The sequence below is a fragment of the Sinohyriopsis cumingii genome, unplaced genomic scaffold (assembly GCF_028554795.1).
Source record: "Sinohyriopsis cumingii isolate HCF-2022 unplaced genomic scaffold, ASM2855479v2 utg000881l, whole genome shotgun sequence".
NCBI classification, from domain to species: domain Eukaryota; kingdom Metazoa; phylum Mollusca; class Bivalvia; order Unionida; family Unionidae; genus Sinohyriopsis; species Sinohyriopsis cumingii.
Genome location: NW_028315939.1, coordinates 324,977 through 352,500, shown reverse-complemented (window position 1 = coordinate 352,500; position 27,524 = coordinate 324,977).

Here is a 27,524-nt window from a genome sequence, read left to right as displayed (position 1 = left end):
ACAGATGAACTGTATATAGTTAATATATGAATGCACGTTTTGTTCATTCATCGGAGTATGAAGTCGAATATGTCGATAATATTGTTTATTTTGCAAAACCATAAGCGAAATGATGCAGTATATTATTTTGAGTGGTTGTGACTTTCTGTGTTGTCCAAAAAATGGAAAGTGGTCTGCGCAAAACCTGGACCTGACTTTTGGATCTACTGGTTACTTACAGATGAATTTGATTTTTGCTGCCCAATGGGAATGGTGGATAAGATTTTACTTATATCTGCTTTCTTTTTAGTAATAATAACTAGCAGAGGAATCCATCTTGTGTCCTGACATAAACATAAGGTTTTTAATTTCTGGGTAAGGATCATACAAGTGTTTTGTACTTGCTTTTACCCCAAGCATTTTTTGGAGCAAATATCAGACATAAACAATTTAAAAGCTGATAATTTGCTTCCCAGTGTACCAGTTTTCAGAGAGGACTGGAATTAATAAAGCGGTCTTGTCAGTGTGAGAAAATAGAGCAGGTGCTTTTTGCGTCATTTACTTAAATACATATTCAATGACTTAAAAGGCACATGTCTTACCCAGCATCATATATTTTCTTCTGTCAGCAGCTTTGTCTAAGCATGCTTTTGTCCTTTGTTTCATAACTGAATACTACATATTCTGAGCCCGATTCATCAGACTTGAAAAAAAACAACAAAAAAAAAAAACAAAACAAAAAAACAACAGAATTTGGTGTCAACTGCAGGTGCAATTCAAATCACCACTTAAAAAATGGACAGACAATTTAATCGTGATTGGATCATATTTTGAAAGGTACGAATAAATGGCCTCCTCTAAATCTTGATTAGATGTAATATCCATGTTTTAGATGGTCTAGGAAGGACATGGTTTTAAATTCAGTTTCAATTTAGTGTATGTCGAAGACCTTTTTCGACGGTCATCAGTGCATCTGCTTTTGAAACCGCTGAAGCTGTAGCCGCCAACCGCAATGGAATCGCCACGAGAAATGGATTTATTCCACCGCTCTTCTTCATTTGTGCCGCCTCTGACTTTGATAATTTTAATGGTACCGAGGGGTGCTTTTCTTTGGCCTCTTGAACATAGTTAAGTTATGTTTGAGTTAACCACAACTGGAAATTTCCAGTTAACGTTACCAAAGATGGCCTCAATCGCATTTTATAGCTGTTTTTTTGTTAAGAGCAACTTTATCTTCATGATATGACACGAATTGTTTCAATTAAAACTGCAAGCCAATTCGACCATCTGGACCCTCGTCTGTAATTAGGAAGGAGGTGCTTAGTTACACGTACATGAATGTCAATGTCGACCACGGACTCCATGGACAGGTCTAAATGCTCGAAAGAAACTGGATAAATCGGGTACAACGTAGTTAAGTCTTTCTGGCAACTCTTAAGACCTAATTAAATATGTTGATGGAGCTGACACAACTGAACTGGACATCCAAATTACATGCATAGCTTGTAATATGCATGTACGTCTTGAATGGCCTACAAATCGAGAAAATATTATCCTTAAGGCCATTTAACCACACAAACAGGCTCTAATTTACTATCCAATACCAATTCAATACACTACCATATATCGCCTGCGTGGATAAAGTTGCCTCTAGTGGTGAAGCCTCCACGTAGAGCATTTGTGCGAAAGGAATTACATGACGTTCACTCGAATAGAGAAGTATTACCAAGAATGTTTTGGGGATCTGTTCGTGCCCCTAACCGTAGGTAGTAATTATATCATGGAAAATACATCGCTTGCTATTCAGCGTGGAAACGTACCTTGGTGTAGCGGTATACACCCATGAGATGTTTATGTGACCGAATACGATTTTCCGCTTGTGGAAATTAGTGTCGTTCCTGAAGACACATCCACGTACATGTATTTACAAGGTGGGTAACTTCTTTAGCCTTCTTAACATTCTTATTAACTTCTTTCTAACTTTCAACCAGAATCGAGCACATTTAAAGTCACACTCCCACGTATTCCTCGATGGATTTTCCGCGCATTCGTCCTTCATTTTCTCCTCGACATTCTAGTTGACATTGTTTAACAGCGGATATTCATTCGGGTATTCGCTGTATCGAATTCGAATGTGAGTGATGACGAACCCATATACGTGTATACAACTTTGGTCTGAGTGTGCATACGTATACAACATTTTAATTTTATTATCAAACCGCGTCTTCATGAGTAATAGTAGAACATGTCAAATTTAACAGCAGCGCACTAACATACACGTGTTTCGTCAACTTTACGTTTGATTTCCTTCCATGTAGGCAACGAGTCTGCCATCTAATATATTAACGTGACTCCAGTGCCTTAACAGGAAGTAACCCGCGACATTTTTCTTCGTCACTATCCCGGACAAAGTCAACGCGAATTCGCAGTTTTTCCCGAACACCACATTTCTCACTAACTTGAAGAAGTCCTCTTTCAAATCATTCATGCCCGCCGTTTGCGGATCCTAATTCATATGATTATAAGAGACCATCCGTGCACGTTGGTGAAATTGTAGCACTCAACAGATTCGCGTCACACTCATTCCCAACAACAACCCAACAACAAACAAAACTGCACGTTTCATTCATGAACGACATAGCTGATTTATGGGCGCAGATTCAGAACCAGCTTGGTACACTGAGTGAACGTACACCCAGAATCGTCTACGAGCGCACACTGGTACGGTAACAATCACTTGCGTGGATCAAAACAACACTTCTGGTGCCAGTGAACCATTGCGTGTGTGGTGAACATAGTCCGTGTTCTATGTATTTATTAGGACAGAACGTTTAAGTAAAAGTATTAAGATTAAAATTTTCTCTAAATTGTATTAAAAGTAATTTTTCATTAAATTATATTGAATGTAATATTCAACTAAAATATATTGAGATAAATTTTATATATTTGTGTAATGTAAATGTATTCTATTTTATAAAGATCGCGCTTTACGAGCAGATGAAGAAACCCATAAAATACATTTCGCTCGTATCTAAATGTCAGCAATTTAGATTTGTGGGAGCTGCTGAACAGACAAATTATTATCTCAATAATTTGATGAGTTACGCAGATGGTTCATACAATTTTCCTGGGAAAGGTCAAGGGTCTTGTTCTGACTGGACTGAACGAAACCAAAAATTGTATAAATAGAGAAGCGGGCTTACGTAGGGTTAGTTCGTTCCTCGAGTCGGAACAGCTCTGTCTTTTCCTTGTAGCGATTCCGTACCTCATTCCCCAAGATGTAGCCGTATCTACACGGTTATTGGTGACACCCTTGTTAGAGAGCCTGAACTCCTTCTTCTCACTCTCTCTAACCATGGGCAAAGACATTTCTTAACTTATGAGTAATCCCTTCTCATAACAAGAGATGAGAAGAAGGTTATGATGCAAACCGTATCATGTTAATATGTTAATGTCTACACCCACGGGATCTATCCACTGAAACTCGCGTACTGGCATCGGTTACATCATCGCCCACCATGCAGGGTGTTCAAGATACATGTTTAGGAGGGCGAGGTCGTATCCGTCCATATGTAGATTGCTTGTGACTCACCATGGTAATTCCTCTGCAGATACCATGTTCGATATCCCGAGCCATTCCGAACTTGGAAAAGAAATGTGCTTGGTCGAGAGCATGGCAATATTGCGGAAAACCTCAAGAACACCGGCGAGCAGCAATACATCCGTACGTACAGACCATGGTAGTCAACTAGGTTTTGAGTAACACTTTCGCGGCACAACACGAAAAGGAATACCGCAGTCGTTGGTAAATGAGTTTGAGAAAATTCCTACCAGTTACTAATGTACTTGTCGAAATAGATTAGTTTGCTCGTAAGCAACCTGAACTTATTAAATTCAGTTCCACTGCATCAACTGGTAATCGTAACGCTATCTTGGTTTAATGGTTGACGACTTTATCCAGGCTGGATTTGAGAAACTGCATCAAATCAATGAAATGCGACTGGCCTAGTCTTAACATCTTTCATTGTTTATATGTTGTTGGGAATTGTTCTTAATTTGCTATTCGTCGAACAATTGAGTAACCTTCATAAACTCACTTGTTTAGCAAACATGTTTGCTGTAAATTATATGTCCTGTGTACACGACACTGATGTGGCAGTGATTATAAACGTTTTCATTAGTGAAAGCTCCTTCGCAGATTCAGCATTGAGTCGCTGGGAAAAACTCGCGAATGTCATCGTATGCCATAATCAAGTCTTAGGGATAGTGAATCTGTTGTCTGATACATTACACTGTAACCTTAAGCGAATTAATAAACACCTGTAATGAGTTCTTGCCACTGTACTACATTGGCGACTCAGTTACTCCATCAAATCCAACAACATTGTAGCAAAGGTCGCATGGAACTTGTTCAGCAATTTGTTACTTATTTGATGGAACCATATGGAAGGCTTGAACGGGAATGTTCAAACATTCAATGTCCGCGTAAATGAAATTAAAACAAAAACCATGTGTGAAAGCATGGTTAAAACCATCAAGGCAACTTTAGATTTATATTAGTATCGATTGGATTATAGACCAAAATGATCAACGATGTAATATTTACTAAACTGCACTACAAGTTACAGGCTGAAGCTGAACAGTAAAAACAGATACAAATGAAAATGTTGATCAAGACGTGGTTGATAAGATCGGTATGACACAAGGAACTGTTAACAAAATAGACAAAATACATGCATCTAATGAGAAAAGATTTCAATCATTTAAGATAGACGTTTACAGCAGAGAAGGATAAGCTTGAACCAAGCACAATACATGCAGTTAGAACTCAAATAGGTAAAACGGCTCCTGCATTTTTTGTGTGCAGAAATTATTAAATTAAAACCTAAATAAACGAAACCCGAGACATTCGTCAACTAAACTGGACATCCAAATTAGCAAAAGGAATCTTGCACTGCGTATTACATCAAATGAAATAAATAAAGAAATCGGTAATCACAAAAAGAAGTTTCATGAAAAATCTAATCAATTCATGCCGCATTGCACCAAAATAAAATTAAATCAGATGTAGAACAAAAAAAGCACAAATGTAATTTCGATTGCTAAAGAACACTAATAAGCTGCTGATGAAATCAGTAGTACAAAAAGTCTGTTGGACAGGTTTGGTTCAGAAACCCCGTCCTAGACATACGTTTTCTCCTGTAGGATCACGGACTTCTCCTCTGGTGTATCTTATCAACTTTATATATTAAAATATATATGCCTTGACTTCTGTCAGAGGCGTCCGACTATGTTTAAATGAGTACTAATTATTGGGTTTCCAAGCGAGTGTTTCTGCCAAACGAACAGCTATATCCACGACAAGGTTGCTTCAGTCGTAGTCGAGAGGGTTGTTGAGGACATAGAAGGGGATTGTTACCGTAATACGCAGACATGGTTTTATATGTCAGTACGAGTAGATATATGCATTCATATACACATAACGAAAATGTCAAGCTTCTGGTTATTGTTGTTGTGGGGTTTAACGCCATTTTTCAGCACACGATAGGCTATGCATAGCGGCCAGTATTAATGGTGTAGGAAGAACCCGGGAAAACCCCGGAAAGAGCCACCGACCCACGAGAAGCTACTGGCAAGCATTCTCACATACCCTCATTGTCCGAATCCTAGACTGGAACCCACGCAGACAGAGGTGAGATGGCAGTGATCCGTAACGGAGAGCGCTTTAGACCACTCAGCCACTCAGGGCCCCTCAAGCTTCTGGAGATAGGACAAAGACATCAAATTAAGATACCAAAGTTTTTTTTAACGCAAATTTCATTTTTAAAAGTATACAAGTGTATGATAACCCTAATATTTTAAGAACAGGTGCAACTGAAGCTAGTGTTATGATGCTAAGATATTCAGCATTAATTGCAGATCATTATTGACTGTTTATTATAAAATTAATCGAGAATCATGTACCGTACATAAGTTGTCATGATACCCGACTAGGATCAACATAAAATCAAAGATTTAAGGTGCATAACATTATCATTATTTTAATGAAATGTAATTAACTGCTACAATGGAAAGGATATTGAGTGTTCCCTCCCAAGAATACATCAGCAATTGTCATCAGCCCGAGACTGAAGGCTTTACATGGTTGGCCGTACATTAGTCGGATTGTCTTCCTCATTCATACTCTTCGCTATAATCGTTTCCAGTCAGATAACTCGAAAGAGAGTCCGCATAAAACTGTCAGCATGGCATTACAAGATTTCTAAATAAATGTTGAGGACACAAAGGACGATGTTTTAATTACAGAAAATTTTTAAATACCTCATTGGCTCGTTACAGTTCCATGGGATTTTATTGTTGCTCCCATACTTGAATCAGCTGCTAATTACATCGAATCAACCTGGATCAGTTGATAAGTTCACTACTTCTTTTATTTAAAGCAGCACTGTAGCTAACCTTCTTGACACACCAGTGTTATTTGATGCAGGACCTTTCCGAGTTAATGGGGAATAATTGCCATCCTCATAGATAAGCCCGTTTAGTGCAGGCATATTATTACTTTTTCATAATATGTTTAAACTAATAAAAAGTCCATTTGTTTTCTTTTCCATTGTGGCAACAAGCCTTTAATGTTAATGACTATGTCCGTGGGCAATACTTTTTCAGCACTGAAAGAAGCTCAGGGGAAGCGACAATAGAAAACATGTACAAACTTCCAGCTGGTGAACTCTGATCTAAAAAATAGGAGTGTCATTAAGAACGTGGGAGAGACGAGAGAAGCTAGGAATCAACATCAAGATTCACGAAGGTTGTGTTGGTTTATATTTTAACGAGATTCGTTTAGAAAAAATGATAAGCAGAGCAAACAACTTTAGAAAAGTGCGTCCCAAAAACTTAAACTGTTGGGCACCGTCCAATGTACAAATGTCATAAAACAACTTTACCTGTTGGACACCCTCCAATGTACAAATGTCATAAAACAACTTTACCTTTTTGACACCCGCTAATGTACAAATGTCATAAAACAACTTTACCTGTTGGCCACCCTCCAATGTACAAATGTCATAAAACAACTTTACCTGTTGGCCACCCTCCAATGTACAAATGTCATAAAACAACTTTACCTGTTGGACACCCTCCAATGTACAAATGTCATAAAACAACTTTACCTGTTGGACACCATTTAATGTACAAATGTCATAAAACAACTTTACCTTTTTGACACCCGCCAATGTACAAATGTCATAAAACAATTTTACCTTTTTGACACCCGCCAATGTACAAATGTCATTAAACAAATTTACCTTTGTGACACACGCAAATGTACAAATGTCATAAAACAACTTTACCTGTTGGGCACCCTCCAATGTACAAATGTCATAAAACAACTTTACCTGTTGGGCACCCTCCAATGTACAATTGTCATAAAACAACTTTACCTTTTTGACACCCGCCAATGTACAAATGTTATAAAGCAACTTTACCTGTTGGACACCATTTAATGTATAAATGTCATAAAACAACTTTACCTATTATGTACAATCCAATGCATGACTATCATAAAATGACTTTACCTATTGGACACCCTCCAATGTACAAATGTCATAAAACAACTTGAGCTATTAGATACAATCCAATGCATGAATGTCGAAAAATGACTTTACCTATGGAACACCCTTCAGTGAACGAATGTCATAAAATAACTAATCTTATTGGGCACCCTTCAATGGACGATTGCTATAAAATGACTAATCTTATTGGACACCCTTCAATGGACGATTGTTATAAAATGACTAATCTTATTGGACACCCTTCAGTGAACGAATGTCATAAAATAACTAATCTTATTGGGCACCCTTCAATGGACGATTGTTATAAAATGACTAATCTTATTGGACACCCTTCAATGGACGATTGTTATAAAATGACTAATCTTGTTGGACACCCTTCAATGGACGATTGTTATAAAATGACTAATCTTACTGGATACCCTTCAATGGACTATTGTTATAAAATGACTAATCTTATTGGACACCCTTCAATGGACGTTTGTTATAAAATGACTAGTCTTATTGGACACCCTTCAATGGACGATTGTTATAAAATGACTAATCTTATTGGACACCCTTCAATGGACGATTGTTATAAAATGACTTTACTATTAGATACCCTCCAATTTATGAATGCATTAAATAACGTTCCAGTCATTCTCAAAATGTGAATGAGCGGATATTATAACATTTCCATTGGGACTTCTTCAGATTTTATCCCAGGCTAGATATTAGTAGCAAATAATTAGTATCGTGATGCTTCTTAGATACGTCTATTCAGCATATAAGATTACGCAAGTATGGGAATCCATATGACAAGTGATATAAATTATTCCCAATGACTAGAAACAAAAACATTATGTCCCTATTTTTATGACACGGTGGAGCATGCTTGTTAAAATGGTTTTTTAAAATAAAAAAATGCCCTTAAGAAGGCCAAACTAAAATATTACAGAGGAAGGTATGAGAATAAAGTTCTGTCAAATTTAATAATTGAGTTTTATCTCGGCAATGTATTATTTGTTCGATTAGAATTGAATTACAAAATCAAAATACTCTATATATGTCTGGCGTTTTATTTTCCATTCACTATATTTGCTTAAGATTTTTGTTTGCGGAGCTAATGAATATAAGAAGTGTTCTTGACAGATGGAAGACGACCTTCATATTTCCGATCATTTTTATATATAAACAGTTATAGTCTTGCTTGGAGACCAAACATTCTCTTCAAAACAAAAATAACATCAAATCTGATGTGTCATTTTAAGACCTAAATTTGACCGTCGGTTTTCCGACTTTTTTTTACAAACATCTCTGTATATTGTCAGTTAAATCACTGAAGGAAAGTACGCAAAGATTAGAAGGGAAATCTCATCGCCCACGTAGGAATAAAATCTTCACAGACGACTTGTATGCTTGTGATGGGATATATATCGTTACATTGTAAATCTTGGCACTTATGGCATCCCGTAATGATTCACAAGCTGGATGGCTTCAACGGGATAAGGGACAGTCTGTCCACAAAGTACAATAAAAGTGTGCCACAAACCATCAACACTGCTTACATCTCTAAGTAAAAATAGATTCTTATTTATGTGTAAAGAGATTTTTTTTTACATTCTTAAATGTAAAAGATGCACTCAGTTTGTAGAATAGGTTAAATATGACAGAGGTTCTATTGTGAATTTCGACTCACTTCCATTCAGATTTGTGTGCTTACTTCTAAAACACGCCTTTAGTTGCAAAGTCTTTAAGAATATTCTTTTTAGTCATATATGGAGAACAGTCATTGCCACAGAATAATATATGCATGATTTAATAATTTTGTTCGCATATAAATGTAATTTTATGTATGATCTCTCTCTCTCTCTCTCTCTCTCTCTCTCTCTCTCTCTCTTATTATGCTGAAGTATTACCGTCAACACAAAAAGGAACAAAATAATCGATTTAAACTAGCAATCTCACATATACCGTCCGTACTCGCTTATAAATTGAGTCAAACTGCAAACAACAAAGCTCATGATCTGCTGTAGCATAATGCGCCTGCAGATTAGGGTCTATGCTGTTTGTACTACTAATTACTCCTAACAAACTGCACAGACTCGGAACTGCCGGCGCATTACGCAAAGGCGTATTTAGGTCTATGCAGTTTGCAGTTGGATTAGACTTATAAGCGAGTACACACGGTGTGTTATAAGTATGTGATTAAATAGAAGCTTGTAATTGCCTCACAGGACCAACATGCTGGGTACACTTTATCCAAACTTGATGAGACTGATGCTATTCTAGTCTCTTGTAATTCAAATGTCGTGCATGAGATACTATTTAATTTTCTGAAGACTGGCGGCAGAGCAAAAGTGTTTTGCAAAGTCTAACAGACCATGATATCTTTTAAATTGGAATTTAAGTGGAGTAACATAGAACTTATCACAGCAGAGGAAATGATAAGATTATGAGGCAATAATGTCAAAATGACACGACAAACTGATGCGCTGTATCGCTGTGTTTTCGTGATTCCACTCTCTTTGGCCGAGATATCAACACATTTATTGTGGAACTTTGGTGATCATATTTCTGCCTGTGTCTTATGGACACTTCCATGAGACTTGTCTCGTCACTTTCAGATTTCAAATGCAAGACTGGCTACAACTGCAATGCAGTCGACTTCTTATCTGCTATCTAGTTAGATGCAACAGAGGAGAAAAAAGTATTCTTGGAATAACTCAGCACGTGCACATTCTGATGCTATCGTTATAATTAGGTAAGATTAACACGGTTCAAGTACAATTTACCAGATCTGCAGAGAAATAATACACTGCCTGTTCATACATCACACTAACTGCACAACCACTAATTCATTAGATAAAAATCGAGCAGCGTTACGAACCTGGATCTGGCGATACCGACTTAGAGGCTAAATATGGATCTCACTTGTCAGCCATTTTGAGACATATTTTAGAGGAGTTAATACGGTTATCTTGATAAAGAGTTACGTCCAATCTGATTAAAATAAGATCTCCCATGTCATACGTGAAGATCTGACAGCGACCACTTATGGGTTATGTTCCGGTGACCTTTGAATTATCCAGTGGAAATGCAGCTTTCAGAAATCTGAAAGTGAATAAAGTCGTTCGGTACGCATTGATGCTTTAAGCTATACTCACCAGTCTCCCAAACACAAAGATATAAGACTTCGTCTGATTTGCTGATAAAATTAGCGTGTATGATAATAACAAAGGTCCCCATGAAACGACCCCGAAGCAGTCGCTGTCAGATCTTCGCGTAGGACAGAGGAAATCTGATTTTAATCAGATTGAGGTTACGTCATAATGATGATGACGAGGATGTTGTTGTTGCTGTTGATGATGATGATTTATTTTGGTAGACAATCGTCAGGACGAAATCTGCTTTAGTTTCTTCAAACCTGTTTTTAACAGATACATGTTGATGGGGGGTTTTCCCGGGCATTATGAAGAAGTAGAAGATAGGAAAGAAGCAGAAGTGACCGTAGAACTTTAGGATGAAGCGATAGTGGCTAACCTTTTGAACAGGATACTGTATCGATGAACTATTGTCATGAAATAGAAGTAGTGATATTGATCGGTGGGGCGATAAAACTGTCAATATCGGAACAAGGGGATTTAACATTTCGCCTCCATTTCGGATTGGGTTGGTATACGGATAAGGACTAAATTTAAGTTAAAATCTTTCATAGGTTTAACGTTTTGGTCCACTTTGGAGTATAACTGGAATTTAACATTGTGGACTGAGTATATATAAGGGCAGTAGGTCACCCATTGACTTATCATACAAAGTTCACATGACTCGATGAAATTCAAAATGAAATAAGTCAGAAATATAGTGCTGAAAGGTCCGGGACTGAAAGTAATTTTAAATTTACGAAATTTACACTGAAACTTGCTGAGACAAAATAATTGGAAATATTATATTTAAAAAAAACAAAAAAAACAAACAGAACAAAACTTTTATTAATTATACTAAATCTCAGGTCACACATAGTTAGCATGTGATAATACCACCACGGTTAAATTTTATAAGATGACGTCACTAACCTATGTATATAAGCATCACATCACTGGTTAACGTTTATTATCATAACAGGACTATTAAAGATTCGGAAGGAATAGGAGAAACATTCTAGGACAAATAATAATCACAGAGTGTATAAAAGTGTAAAAAAAAGTTTAATGAAAAGAAATAGTATATCATCATGAAGTATAAACAATTTCCAATTCTACAAACAGCACAAACTTTATGATGTTTTATTCCCAATTAGACTAACGCATTTGGCAAACGTGGTGAGAATTTTGTGATTATTGGTGACAAACAAGTTTGTGATTTTGCAATAGAGAGTTTGTGGTAATAGAACGGTTTAGAAACTTACTTCTTTCTTTGTAAAATTTGGGAGAAATTGATAAATAATTTGTCATTTTTATCACAATGATTATAAATCTTATTTCCTCAAAGATTGTATTGTACTGGTTTCAACAAGGGGTCTATGCTCGGAAATCCTTGGTTTTATCAATATTTAATATTGATTCATAGGTAACAGTAATAAATTGTTTTCTGTATTGAAATCTTTCAGACACTGCAACAAAAATCCCTTTGAGGATAGAGTTACCGACAATTGCATTTTCTGTATGTAAATATCATTTGAAGTTTATGTTATCATGCGTTTTGTTTTTCATTATTATAAATTCATACCCTAAGGAGATCTAGCCTCCAAACAGTTATCAAAATGTTCCGCTTGCTTTTCATTTCTATATAAGTAGCGTTAGCGTTGGTCTCGTAAAAAGTGTATTTGATAACGGTATCTTGATAGTTTAGCCCATTTGCTACTGAGGATAGCGATCCAAAATTCAATCATTCGGGACTTAATAATTATATCGTTCGGTTTCATTCCTTGTTCTGAACAGAGCATGGAAATGTGAACATTTTCCCTCAATTTTAAAATGTTTCTTAACAATCCGATATGCAAATTTTCAATAATTGCGACACATCGGTAAAGTAGTTACAGTGCCTTTTAGCTTGATCAAAGATTTATTTAATTGGTTAGAGCGTCCGCCTTCGATGCGGGAGGTCCAGGTTCGAACCCACATACCAAAGACTTTTAAAAAATGGTACTAACAGCTGCCTCGCTAGGAGCTCAGCATTAAGAGGTTAGTGTTAGGACTGGTCGGTCTGGTGTCAGGATAATATGACTGGGAGGGACATCATGCTACATGTCTGCGGCATGATGCCCCAGTGCTATACATAACTTTAAACTGTCACATTGCAGACATCGTAGCGATATGACTGAAAAATTGTTAAATCTACGTTGTTGTTGAGTTTAATTATAGTGGCGTGCGCACAATTGTGCATGTGCCACTTTTTTCTGACTGCACCGCAGCCTGCTAGCTGTTCCTGGGGAAGGGAATGGTGCCACCTCCCCCAGGTTTTTATGGATTCAAGGAACCCTGATAGTTTGGCCTCAATCTGTGGGTCCATAAAGGTCCCTTACAGTTGAATGGTTGGCTGTCAATAGTGGGAAGGAGATCTCGGGAACGGTCCTGTTTGCTTTACATCGCTGGTTTCTTGTTGCATTTGCCTGGGGGGGGGTTTTCGATTTTTTTTTTTCTTCTTCAAAATGTTCTAAAAAGGGGGGATGTTCTATGCTGTTTATAGAGGTTCTTAGTAGAAATCATGTATGAAGAGAGATTTTCAAGGTTATTATGGTATTACTAGTTGAGGTGTTTAGGGTGTGCTTCCTACGTTATGTTATTTATAAGTTTTTAGATATTGCCTCTTTAAGTAATTTATTTATTAATGTTTTTAGAGATTGAATGTTATTTATATTTTATTTAGCAAGAGACCGGAGCCCTAGCCGATTACACGGTTCGTTAAGGACATCTAGGACCGGAGTCCTAGCTGATTACTCGGTTCGTTAAGGACATCTAGGACATCCGATTTTGCGGTTTCCTTAGTTTTTGATAGATGCTTCGTAAGTGAATTATTTATTAATATTTTTATAAACTTGAATGATATGTTATGGATTTTTATGTGGTGGATTCTAAATTTATTTAGCTAGCTACTGGGTCTTTTGGTTTTGTGGGGATAGTAATTATATTTTGTTCCTAAGTCCTGCTGAGTCTATGAATTTATTTATATTTTTATATGCTGATTGTTTATTTTTATAAGAGTCCATAAGTAACTCTGGGTATGTATGTGGTGATACTATCTGTTTTTGGTTTTTGATAAATATTTTCCGAGCGGGTTGATATTTTGGGCATATATTGAATATGTGGTGTAGATCTTCGGTGGTGTGGCAGTTAAAGCAGTTAATGGTTGCTGGTTTGGGCCCAATAAACCTTCCAAAACTGCTTGCTAGTTTAGTTTTTCCAGTTATTATCCTGTTTATGGTTTTCTGTTCTAAATAGGTACCCTTAGGTAGCTGTATATTCCTATCTACGGTTTCTTTGGTTTCATGGTGCTTTTTACCTTTTGTGGAGGAGTTCCAAAAATCTTGCCATGTTTGGTCTATATATGTTTGTGCGAAGCTTAGTGCTTCTGTAGAGCTATAGTTAAGCTTGATAGAGGTTTGATCTCCTTGTTTGATTTGTGCAACTTTGTGTTTCGTTGCCAGAGATTCCAATGTGCGACGATATCCACATGAGCTCGACTAATTGATGTGCTGTGGTGATATCGTCGATTAATTGGCATGCTCTGTCGAGGAATTGTTCCCTAGAGTGTGTATTGAGATTTTGGATCGATTTGATAACGCTTAGGGAATCGCTTATAATGACTGCTTTAGGTATTTGGTTGTCTTTGATCCATTGTAGTGATTCAAGTATAGCCCAGAATTCAGTGGTGTAAATGGAGCAATAGTCAGATAATCTGGATCCCGTGTGTATATTGAATTCAGGGATAACTATTGCTGCTGCTGTTTTTGGTGGGTTGTTTGTTTTTGATCCATCGGTATTTATTTTAACATAGTCCGGGTATTTTTTGTTGATTTCGTTTACCAGTACATGTTTTAGTATGTTTTCTTGTCCTTCTTTATTGCCTAATTTGGTAGCTTCAATGTTAATCCTTGGTAGTTTTTGTAACCATGGTGATTTGTTCTGGTCTGTATTGTTTGTTACCTGTTTTTTTTAGTAGCGGTATCTTTTCTGATTAGTTCAAGGATTACTTTGCCACTTGGTGTGGTGGGTATGATTTTGGGTTTGAAGACAACTTTACACTTATTTATAGCTATTTTGGTGGGATGGTTGTCTGTGTGGGTATCTAATCGAATGGAGTATCGGAGGAGCAGTTCTTGCCTATGTAATTTTAAGGGTAGTTCTCCTGTTGGTGTTTGTAGTTCTTCTAATGATGTTGAGGGGAGTATTACTGTGCATAATAGTAAGGCTTTTCTCTGGATAGTGTCAAGTTTTTGTAGTACAGGTTGCTTAGCCGAGTTATATGCTTGGCAACCGTAATCCAGTTTTGATCTAATTAGGGTTTTATATATCGTGAGGAGGGTTTCCTGGTTGGATCCCCAGTCAGTCCCTGTGATGTTCCTGAGTAAATTGAAATCTTTGTTACAATTCTGGGTGAGCTGTTCATTGTGCTGTTTCCATGTGAGGTGGTTGTCAAAGAACATTCCTAGGAATTTTACTACTGTTACGTATTTGATTAATTGATTTTGTATATAGAAGTTTGGATAGACTAGGTTCTTATTTCGTTTGGGGGTGAATATGATTGCCACAGTTTTTTTCATGAGATATTTTGAAACCCCATTTGTCCGCCCATCTCCCTATGTTGTCTAGGCTCTGCTGGATTTCTTTAACTACTGTGTTATTGGCAGGATTTCCATTCCTCCAAATCTACGTTAAAAATCTAAATCACACACACACACACACACACACACACACACACACACACACACAAATAGTTTAATTCAGCACAATGTCTATCAGAATCATGACAATTTAGAATTTAAACAAAATTAGAAAATTAAAATTGAAGAAAACTCAAAATTCTTTAAAAAAAATACTCCACGAAATTGTGAATTTTAATTTTAAGAAACTTTTCAAAAAAATCTCAATAGTTTCATAAAAGTAACAAATGTAATAAACATATTCAGAATTTACCAATTTTAAGAATAAACTGTAAAAATATTGTAACATACCAAAACAATTAAAGTAAAAATGGAAACGAGAATTAAAAATAAACAAATATAAAAAGTGGACGTAATTACAAAATAAAGATATAAAATATAAAGGATCTCTAATTTTTAAAAATATCAATTAAATTGTAAAACAAAACTTTTGAGACTTTTACCGCAAATAAAATTAAAAAAATAAAATAAAATAAAATAAACAAATTTACAAGAAAGGAAAAGCGTCAAACGTTTTTAAGCAAAAAATTAATATAAATTAAAAGAAGAAAATAATAAAAATGATATAGAACATTTTTAATAATACATTGTTTTTAATATAAAACGCTACAAAAAATATCTACAAAAATTGAAACAAAGCTGTGTTTAACAAAAATACGGAGTCACGTATACATGAAGGAGAATATTCGCGTAGAAAGTCAAGAATGGTTTAAAAGAGAAAATGAAAGTATTAAAAAGTGAAGTAAAACATTTAACTCGATTATGTGTAATCACCCATGGCAACGTAAGCAGTTGTTTGAGGCAACTGAAACTGACTCATTTCTTCGGCGATATTTATCCCAAAGTTGAAGGAATAGAACGATAGAACTCCTAATATGGCAGATTTCAACGCCTGTCTTTCATTATGGGGATATATTCTTTGCATATTTTACCAGATATGTGTCCGGGCAAGGCCTATGAAGTGGATATTTTTTTTGCTGTTGTTATAGGGTTTAACGCCATTTTTCAGCACAAGATAGGCTACACATGGCGGCCAATATTAATGGTGGAGGAAGAACCCAGGAAAACCCCAGAAAGAACCACCGACACACGAGAAGCTACCGTGCAAGCTTTCTCACATATCCACACTGGCTGAGCCCGAGACTCGAACCTAAGCAGACAGAGGTGAGATGGCAGTGATCCGTGACGGAGAGCGCTTTAGACCACTCGGCCACTCAGAGCCCTCCTATAAAGTGGAGAAGTAACATTATGATTGCCTCTGAGTCTCTTTAATAGTCGAGTTTATTTGACTATCATCTGAAAGAGACGAAAATGTTCAGGTCGTATTAGGTGTAGACTAAACTTCACCCTAATATACAACAATAACAACAACAATAAAATGAAATAAAATAAAATAAAACTAAAATAAAAAGTAGCAGTATTTTAATTTGTCAGCTAAATACAAGTGTCGATTATTGCACGTCTGAATCTACAGAACTGATTGCGTGAATTTGATGTGTGAATTAGTTTTGTGTAACCAATTTCCGCTAGATTTTAATTCTTAGTTGTTACGGTAACAATCAAACATTTTCCCCAAACCTATTATGATGGGTTTTCCCCTAAACATGAACTTTTGCTTGAATAAAACTTACATTATTTATAGACGACTAATTCTTAGCAAAAAAATAAACAGACGATGAATCTAACTGGATGGACTCCTACAATTACATCAGTTATGGATGTCTTCTGTTTAAATATTCGAATAGACTTTTATGCAGGTATATACATCAGTTTGTAAGAATGAACAGAAAGCTAATAAACAACACAAATTTATCAGGATAATAGTAATTGGTTTTCGGTTAAGTATGTTTCAGACAATACATTTGTTGGTAGATTTCTCGTTAGATTTACTTCTAAAAATATGAAGACATCATAGTTTTATTTTGTGTCTGTTTGTCAGTCAGTCTATCAGCCTGTTTTCCGCTGCTTGCCTTTCAAGATATTCTACCTGTTCATTATAACTCTTACCTGATGGTCATGATGATATGATGATGATGCTGATCGCAGTATATTCATATCTGTAGATGTGTACTGTGTGTCATTAAAATGGAGGAAATTCTCTTCTGATTCGATAGTCGATATGGGTTGTCTTTCATTATCTCTTTTTATAGTACCATGCTTTATAAAGCGTTCAAAAGATATTTCTTCACCATTGGATGTCTAAAATATCGGTCAAAATTACTAATTAGTAAACAGAAAAACCTTTACTTCGTGCGAAAATGAAATATGAAACATTTTCAAAGACACGAATCATCATTATCCTGGTCTCTACTGTGTAAGATAAGAATCTAATTGAAATAATAATTGCAGGTGCTGCTGGGAATCAGGACATTGGTATGATCGTGTATCTATGGACTCAAACAAATCTGAAAAAAAATTAACTGACGACGAAGCATAATTGACCATATTGACAGTAGTGCAAAATGGAGTTATGCAAAGATGGCTGCTAATGTACAATTATCCAAAATAATTACAAAACATTACATCTGGGACACGTATTATAAAAAATAACGTCACATCTGAAATACGAAATTTTAATATAATAAAGTCATTAGTTAAGAGTTGAGTTTCACTCTCATCAGACAAACAGTATTTATGTAACAGCCAAAACTAACATTAAAATTAATGAGCGCTCCATATGATTCCTGTGTAATAATGGATGAAATATTTGGTGTGCCAATCATTTATCAGATGATCCGTTAATGAATCCAAACTGGTGTTAGCAAGGTAACTAAGTTGATCACATACGGAAATAATATGCAAAGGCCATCACCTCTGTAAAACCCATACAAAATATTCATATATTAACAAAATGTGTTTTTAACATGTGCTAGTACTTACTTGCCTTTCTTCCATCCATGACTCAAACATTTGCAATGTTTAACGCGTGACATGCAACGTATCATGCTTTTAACACGAGGAATATTTGTATGTACTTCACATGTTGACACATAGCGTTTTTATATGAAATTAGAAGCATATACATGTTGAATATTTTCATGCAACGTATTCTATCGAACCTGAATTTATATAATATGTCGAAGTCTATGAAAATTTACGCGAAATTTAAATTCAGATAAACTTTTAACTTGGAAGGATTGATTAAACACCTACGGAAATTCTAAGATTTCTCAGTTATGACGGTCTGACAAAGGATTCATATTTATACATCCATTTGTACAAGGGGAATTATTTCCAACAGGATTCACGGAATATACAGAACCACGAAAAAATAAATCAATGCCCATTTTCTTCTGAGTAACATTTCAAACTACGTACAACCGAATCCACGTGTACAGTAGGGAACAAACACAGGCGTTAAGTAAATATGGACCGAACTGGAATCCACAATTTGATCTTCAACAATGAACTATTATGTTGCATTGAGACGGAAGTAATAAGACATCCTGGTGCTGAATAAAGTTTATGGGGCATAGACAACTAATTCAATTCCCACAGACCGTAACGTTAATATTTGGTCAAACTAATATTCTTTTGTGATAAGATCGGCAAATCACACTGACATCTTATGAATGATCCTTCCAAGGGGAAACGTTTAGACCGATGAAAATGGTAAGCTGCACGCCTTTTGTTTGAAAACATTCGCTCTGCAGATTCCCACTATAAAAATCCAGCAAACCGAGAGGTCCCCTTTTACATCCAATGATACATGTGCGACGACATCGATGAAACTAAAATGGTTTTAAATGGTTTAAAATTCAAGCCTAATGCATAAATTATGCCCATACCCAGGCTTCTTCTAAAAAATGAGATCATTTAGTGTGCTGAAATTATTATTGTTAATATTTTCTACAAAATAATCAAGGTTATGAAACCTCTTCATATATCCAAAGGGGCCCCGAGTGGCCGAGTGGTCTAAAGCGCTCTCCGTTAAGGATCACTGCCATCTCATCTCTGTCTGCGTGGGTTCGAGTCCAGGATTCGGCTAACGTGGGTATGTGAGAAAGCTCGCCAGTAGCTTCTCGTGGGTCGGTGGTTCTTCCCGGGGTTTTCCCGGGTTCTTCCTCCACCATTAATACTGGCCGCCATGCATAGCCTATCGTGTGCTGAAATGTGGCGTTAAACCCCACAACAACAACAACAACAACATATATCCAAAAAGAAGTATTTAGGTTTGTAAGTGGATATATAGTACCTATCTTAAAGGTCACTGGTCACCTATAATGTACAAACGTGTGATAATATTATAGTCATAAACATAACTCATTTATTATGTATGCACACCATAAAAATGTCTAATTAGACTTAAAAATCCGCTTTTTTAAATGACAAAATGATTCGGCAATCTCCGTAAACTATCGGTAGTTTACGCGTGCCAAAACGGATATGACGTACATTTATCACTTCTATTCAACCTAGCCATTCAAGTGTTTAATTTCCCCACGTAAATGTCTATGTGATATATCTTACGAGCTTGCTTTTGTACAGCAAATGCGGTGCACTGTGTTGCATATGGATGTAACCAAACGAGTGGTGATGGGAAAAAGGGTTCTTTTTTTTCTTCGAGAAAACCATGTTTACCAGAAAAAAGTGGATTCAAGCTGTGGGATGGAATAGGATGAGGGATGGGAAAGTTGTACCATTTATGCCGGATTATAGTCAATTTGGCCCAAAGACAATTCGGCCCAACACAATGCGGCCCAACACAATTCGGCCCAACACAATTCGGCCTAACTCGAAAGACAATGCGGCCCAGCTTAATAATAGTTTAAGCAAGTTCTTTTTCTTCAAACAACAAGTAGATACTATGTAAGATAGGTTTTAGGAATAGGTTTTAGGAAAAAAACTAAATTTAAATAAACTATCTTGATATGCTTTCAAAGAAAATAATCATACTTCGTAGCGTACATATATATGGGAGAAAACACAAACGGATATCACTCTCGTTCCCATTAAAATATTTACATTTTTATGACAACAAATATATGCATCTGCACAAAGACATTCTCAGTTTAAGTCTTCCGATCAAATTATCAATACTGATTTATAAAACAATAATACTTAATAGATAATATTCTACAGAATACGTATACATTTTGCTAAGGGTAGCGTACATAAGATATTATAACAAATATACTTAAGTTTAGTCTTCAAGTTGTAACACTGCTGCATACAATACACACTCGATTACACATGAGAGAGAGAGAGAGAGAGAGAGAGAGAGAGAGAGAGAGAATAATACTGAGCATTTTGTCAGTGTTTAGTTCCTGCGATATGAAGCCTTTGCCAGTTAATTTGTTTATTTGTTTTTATTTTTCAAGTTGTCTTCGTGTGTGCGCGTAAATTGAAGGCTTATCATTACTGGTCAATATCGTCAATTATATTTGCTCCATTATTCCGTACAAATAAGAAAGGAAATAATTTTGTGTTGAATTTGTGCCAGACCCCCCACCCCATCCCCGCACGATACAAAAGAATTGATAAACATACACTTATGTGAAAATAAAATGAAATAAATTAACCTTGCATTGTTATCATTTATTCCTTCTTTCTTCATCATGCGAAATGTATTAAAGAAAAAATATATATCCATGAAATCCGCATATGTAGCGGATGCCGGCTTGTATATGCATCCTTACTGTAGTGTGTATTGTTTGTGTCAAATAACAAAATAGCAAAAGAGATGAAAATATCACCCGATTGCTTGAATGCACCTGCTATTCACGCATGATAAGTTACAAGGTGCAAACTGAACAAGATTGTATTGTATCCAGGTTAACTATATGACGGTATCTCACAAAGAAAAATCATTATTTAAAAAGATATTCACTGTGGGTGCAAATGATAATCTTTTCGCTAGCATGAGTTACAAAAGTATTATTAATGCAAGTTATGGTTGTGTATACTATTTGCCCTGCAAACGTCAATTATGCTTACATATAGAAAACAAATAGAAGCCCGGATGATGAATAAACACAACTGGCAGCAAGAAATAAGCTTCTTGCTTACACTTACCAACAGGATATCAAATACAAAGGTTATTTTATTACATAGCAAACCAACCCCGGAAACTGACTTTGGTATATTTTAAGTGTGCCGATTTTTTCTTATGAAGACGGCTGACATAAGGAAGCCAAGTTTGGGTCCTTTGGATTTTTTTAAGTGTGCTGATTTTTTTATATAAAGTCGGTCGACATTGGGAAGCCAGCATCGATTCCTTTATACCTATATTAACGGGAATTTTCAAATAAATTGAATCAATGGAACAGTTTTTAAAGCGACACAATCTAATGCGTGGTGCAGGCATAACGATACAAAGCTGAATAGTAAATTAGTTTTCAGTAGTTGGTCTAAATGTTCCTTATCCATAGTTTATAGTGTTTTATTTTTCGTCAATAAGAAGCATGTACTTCGTCTTGTGAGATAAATGTATGTCATTTCCGGTTGGCGACCTCTATATGTGGGAAATCGTAGCTAAGGGGAAGTAGCATCGTTGTATACTTCTATTACGAGTAATTAAATTATTATTTCTTCTTTACCCTTGATAATTTGTTTGTTCTTTTTGTGCGAGATGACTACTTTTAATCATGTAATGCAAATCTGATGTAAAAAAGAAAAATGTTGGAGTATGACCGGTGACCTTTGGCTAACCTAATTGCAAGCACATTGCAACACACCTCTGACAAAGAGAGATAATCTGAAATTGATACACAGGCTCCAAGTCGATTTAAAGTATTCAAAAGATTTACGTTTCTCAAAACATTAATCACCGTCATAAAATGTGCTGACATAAATCGGTATCAGTAGCTTTCTTCCTTTTGAGGGCGATGTCTGACAAATGTTTATATTAAAAGTGTCAGTGTAAGCTGATTGCCGTAGAAAAGGGAAGCATATCTTGGAACCAAACCTGCTTTTTTCGCAAACTTCTTTCACCACATTGGAGAAACAAAGCGGTCCGTTTTAGTGTTAATGAAATTCCAAGTTAAATACGGTATCAAGTATGAAAGAAAACTGTCGCCTTGACTAATTGCGTCATTGTACCATATTGCAAAGAGAGATCAAATCGTAATAACTTCAGTCAAACATTTATAAAAATGTATGAAAATCATTGAAAAGTCACGTTACAGATACGGCACCAAACACAGTGATCAGGCAACGTCATTCAATGGTCGTGTTTTGTCCGGGTTCATAATATGGGTGGAAAATTCTTTGTTTTTATGCAAACTTTAGTTTAAGAACTGTATATTTTTCATCCCTAAACTATATGAATTGCATACAGTTATACTTTTAAAAACCGATCATTGTTAATAAATAAGGTATGCAATATAATTTACTACAGACAGGTTCTTGGGGACACGCATTATCAATGGCGCTGCTCAGAAAAGGCATTACAGATTTGAATAAAAATGTTCTTGGATGCATGTGGCTAAATTCCAAAGTGATCAAAATTGTTGTTATCAGTAAAAAAAATATCTAAACCTTACACAACAGACTATTGATTACAAATATTACAAACGAATACTGCCAATTAACTGATAAAAGAAGTGAGAAAGGGCTTGTACATAATTTTAGCTGGGTCCTTTTCTTCTTTGTGTATCTGTTGCTATATGTCAATTCAATTCCCTTTGACCGTAAAGCTAATATTTGGCCAAATTACTATACTTTTTAAGTAAGATTGGCAAATCACACTTACATGTTATAAATGATATATCCAAGAGGAAACTTCTAAACAATGAAAATGATATTCTGATCTCCTCGTTTTTGATCCCCCTCCCCTTTAAATCCAGTAGTACCTGCGCGGCTACATAGATATAATAAAAATGGTTTTATGGTTTAAGGAAATTATTTCATATACCCCCATGAAATCCTGCGCATATGAAAATTTGGATAACACGCAATCCGTCAATTCAATCAAGGAACTACTAACTGTAAAATTAAAGAGAAATTGCATAAAAAGTCTAGCATCAACAGATTTCCATGAAACTGAATGAACGATACATAATATGGATCCTAGTAATATCAAACACATTTGCATAAAACAAACAATCAAAAATAGAAAATTACGTGAAAAATTAAAATTGCGTAATTTAATGTTGTTCTCTTTCAGAAATTGTGCGTCTTAGTACTAAAACCAGTCTTTTCTTACAATATAGCCACTTGGTCCACTTTTCTTGTTTAACGAGGAAAGCACTATTCTTTTTAGGATTCCTCGGAGCAAAACTTCTCCTCTCTCAGGAAATTTCAGACTAAAGAATTTCAACCAAGGTCGTCACTTTAAATTCACATTACTTACAAAGTGTATGCCTTAATTTACTCTGACCAATCCTACGCAGGGTTCCTAAATTTTTCCCAAGATAATCATTTCTTTCGTCAGAGTTTGGTTAGCCTAGAATCTCTGAACTACGTTGCATATCACTTCCCTTTGAAAATGACTATCTGACATGGGTTCCTATCAAGCGGTCATGGTTTGTAGCTCAAATGTTTACTTTCTCAGGACAGCGTTGCGACGCCCTGCTCAAATCTCAATGAGTCGTAGATGTTGACCTTTTAAGTTTAACAATGACGGGGGGGGGGGGGGGGGGGGGAGAAAGAAGAAAGGTCGAAGTGACCTTTTACGAAGACTTTTCTGGCTTAAATGTGATAAAATTTTAATGCTCAGTGCATTCAGCTTTAAGGTTCAATACAATTCAAAATTCGACACTTTACATTAGTTAATGGCGTATACCAATATTAACTATATATTCATGAATCGTCTTGTGATTTAAAGGTTTTTAGTATCATGTCAAATATGCTTCAGAGTTTAATCTTTTTTTATTCTCCGTAAATTGTGCGTATTGATTATGAGCATTATAAGCTGTCTTACTCGGGACGTTTTATACCATCATAAACGCAGAAAAAGAACAGCAGTAAACTCCTATATTACAATTTCTGAAGTTACTTACTTGTGTCTTTGATTCTGTTATTAGTTTTATCGTTGTTTTGTTTTGTTTCTTTATATATTTCCCTTTTCGGAATCAGGTAAGTTTAGCACATATAAAATTCCACAAGCCCAGACGCCAATGGTCCAATCGATTTTCTTAAATGGAGAATCAGAGCTGCAGATGAAATGTTTAAATGAGCACGTAGGAAAGAAAGTATTTCTATCAATGCCCGTTTCAATATTGTAACAAGATAACCGGGTGGGATATTTCGGATTAACAACAGAACACGTTTTGACGACACATATATATGATTTAATGTGGCGATTTATATGAATAGTGGATTATGAAGATGTGTGCGTATTTATAATCCAAATATTGGATCTATTTAACAAAAAAACGCACAGTTTCAAAGATGAAAAAAATATACAAATAAATTAGTTCAGTAACCCTAAACACAGGATAAATGATTTCACAAATGATTCAATAATGGAAAGATGAATATAGTTCACTCAAATAGTAAACGATGTAAGTCTTTACACATAGTAAAAAATGTATTCGCTCAGGTAGCGAAATTATGTCACTAAACAAGAACGGATATACAATCTATCCTTCCAGTCCTGAATAATACACTGGGTCTTACTAACCCAAAATTAGCATACAGCTAAAAATACATGCGTGGAGATGCACTCCGTCACCCGTGCACCTTATCCGCTCCACAGCTCCTCTGAATCAATTTCACAACCAATATAGACTCCGGACCCTCGGAATACTATGATCACTTGAAACATTAGACCCTCCGGACACTTGAAATATTAGACCCTCCGGACCCCCTGGTCCTTTGACGGCTCTACAGCTGGGTCACCTTAGTCCCTCTGGACACTCCGGACGCTAGACATTAGACGCTCCGGCACCTTAAACGCTCCGGACACACGGACGTTTCTACCCTCTGACAACACCGGACACCCCGGATATTCCTACCATCAAAACCTCACTCACACTCAGCCCTACAGCTGGAGTTGTGCGAATCCTTTTAGCAGGCCGCTTGCTGACAAAACCATTAGTATTGTAAAGGTCCTTTACATGTAGTGACGTATTTATACCTTTAGAATTTTCGTTATTCTTTATCAAAGGCACCTTGCACGTGTGGCACAGGACGAATCGTACTCACGATTTCGAAATACATAGACCATATTATAATCACCCTCGGGTATCGTTGTACAGAGAAAAAGAAACGAAACCCGAGTACATGTATTTAATTAACAACATTTACACCATTCCGTGACAAATATGCTGTTTGGTAAAATATAACATAATGTAGTAAATTTAGAGTATGTGCACGTGGTTGTAGTGCCCCGTTTTAAGCAATTCTTAGATTTGTGTGATTACTTGTTTGATTATTGGAATTTGGCGCCATGGAAATATTCCTGGCCCGAACTAATGAGCTAATCAATAGGAGCAAACGTCACGGAGTGAAGTGTTAGTGTGTTTCCATGATGTCCTGGTTCACTAGTAGTGAATTCCGACCAGAACCGTAAAATAGTACATATTAAAATCTAGTGGTATACATTGGTAGCGTGACTGCAAGGACAGCACTTACGGTATTAAACCGGTAAATTACACAAGGGCATAAATAAAAAAAGGACTTGGCAGAGACCGTTTATGTCGCCATGCGGGCGAATATGGTGCAGTTATATCGGCGAAATGTGCCTGGAAAGCATACATTGACTGGCCTAAGGTGGCGGAGTTAAAATAGTTCCCATTGTTAGGGAGTACTCGTATATGTTCTAAGGCGTGAACGGTTGGTGGTACGGAAACATAATGAAGCCAAAACACGCAGATGTACGGTTGATGGATAGTTGACAGTTTGGTTTATCTGTGGTCTTGCATTAATTAGAGGAAAATTTAGGTATAGAATGGACACGTCGGGCTTTCTGATTTACAACTGAGGTTGTATGGAAGTCTTTGGAAAGTCGGGGAAACTTATGACTTCTAGCGAGAATCGCGCCAGGGTTTGACAACCGCTCGGTCAAGTAAATACCCGTGTGCGTGTAACAATAAGTATATAAATTTATATCAATCTTTAAATATGATGAATATAGTGAATATACTTTAAGTCGCATATCACTTGATCCTTTTTAATCAGGATATATTTTCAAAAAATCGAACGAATGACAACATTACCCAAACCCGGTTTAGCTGTTTTCGTTTTATTTATTTTACAACAAAGTGCACAAAACCGTTTAAGTAAAACTCTGACAGTTAATTTGTCCACGTCTCGGTGCGATATAAAATAAAGGAAACAAAGAAAAAGAACAGAAAACAATATAATGTTTATTCCAATATTAAAATTAATACCTCGCATCGAACTCTGTCAACCATTCCCGTCACCAAACCTTGTACATTTGGGAGCGCGGAAGCTCAGTTGTAGGCATTGCGTTGCGAAAGGCTTTAATCGTCTGGATCACAGGTGCTCGACGCGAGCCTGATGTTGAAAGAAAAAAACAAAACACAACGATAATCTGAAGGAAAAAATCATACAGAGTGACACAAATACCTTAGATTACCCACATGACCCGTTCTAACATAGGACCCTCTTTATCATAATATATAAGAGAGAAGGTACGGAACTTCCAAATACTTCGTTCCACCCATGACACTCGATTTCCTTCTACTATTTCTGTCTTTAAAGACACACGACCATACTATATGGTTGTTTTACTCCTGAGATATTTTTCTATTCATCAAGCCATTTTTGACTTTTCTGCGTTGTACCAAACTGAAGTTACGGGCTCCGAAGCGTGCGATTTTCGCGAATTGTTACTGCTGAGATAAGTACGAGCTCATGTGATATTAAGTATAACCTTTTGAGCCAATCATATTTCGGCGTTGACGTGTGTGCCGCATAGTTTACCTATTTTGAAAATAGAGTCGCATGTATACGATGTATATGCAGTGAAGAAGACAATGTCTAATTCCTGCATGGAACAGGATTCCTACAGTTGAATCGAGTTAGTGGTAAGTAAAAACTTACTTTGGCATCAACCACTGTTCTGTAATTTAAGAAGCGCTGCATCGTAGAGTCGCAAACATGGTACATGTAGCTCTTTTCACCGGTTTGCAGATGTGCATGCAGAAATGTAAAACGTTGAAGTGACAAATACATACAGGTTTTATTTATTGATGGCTAAAATTATT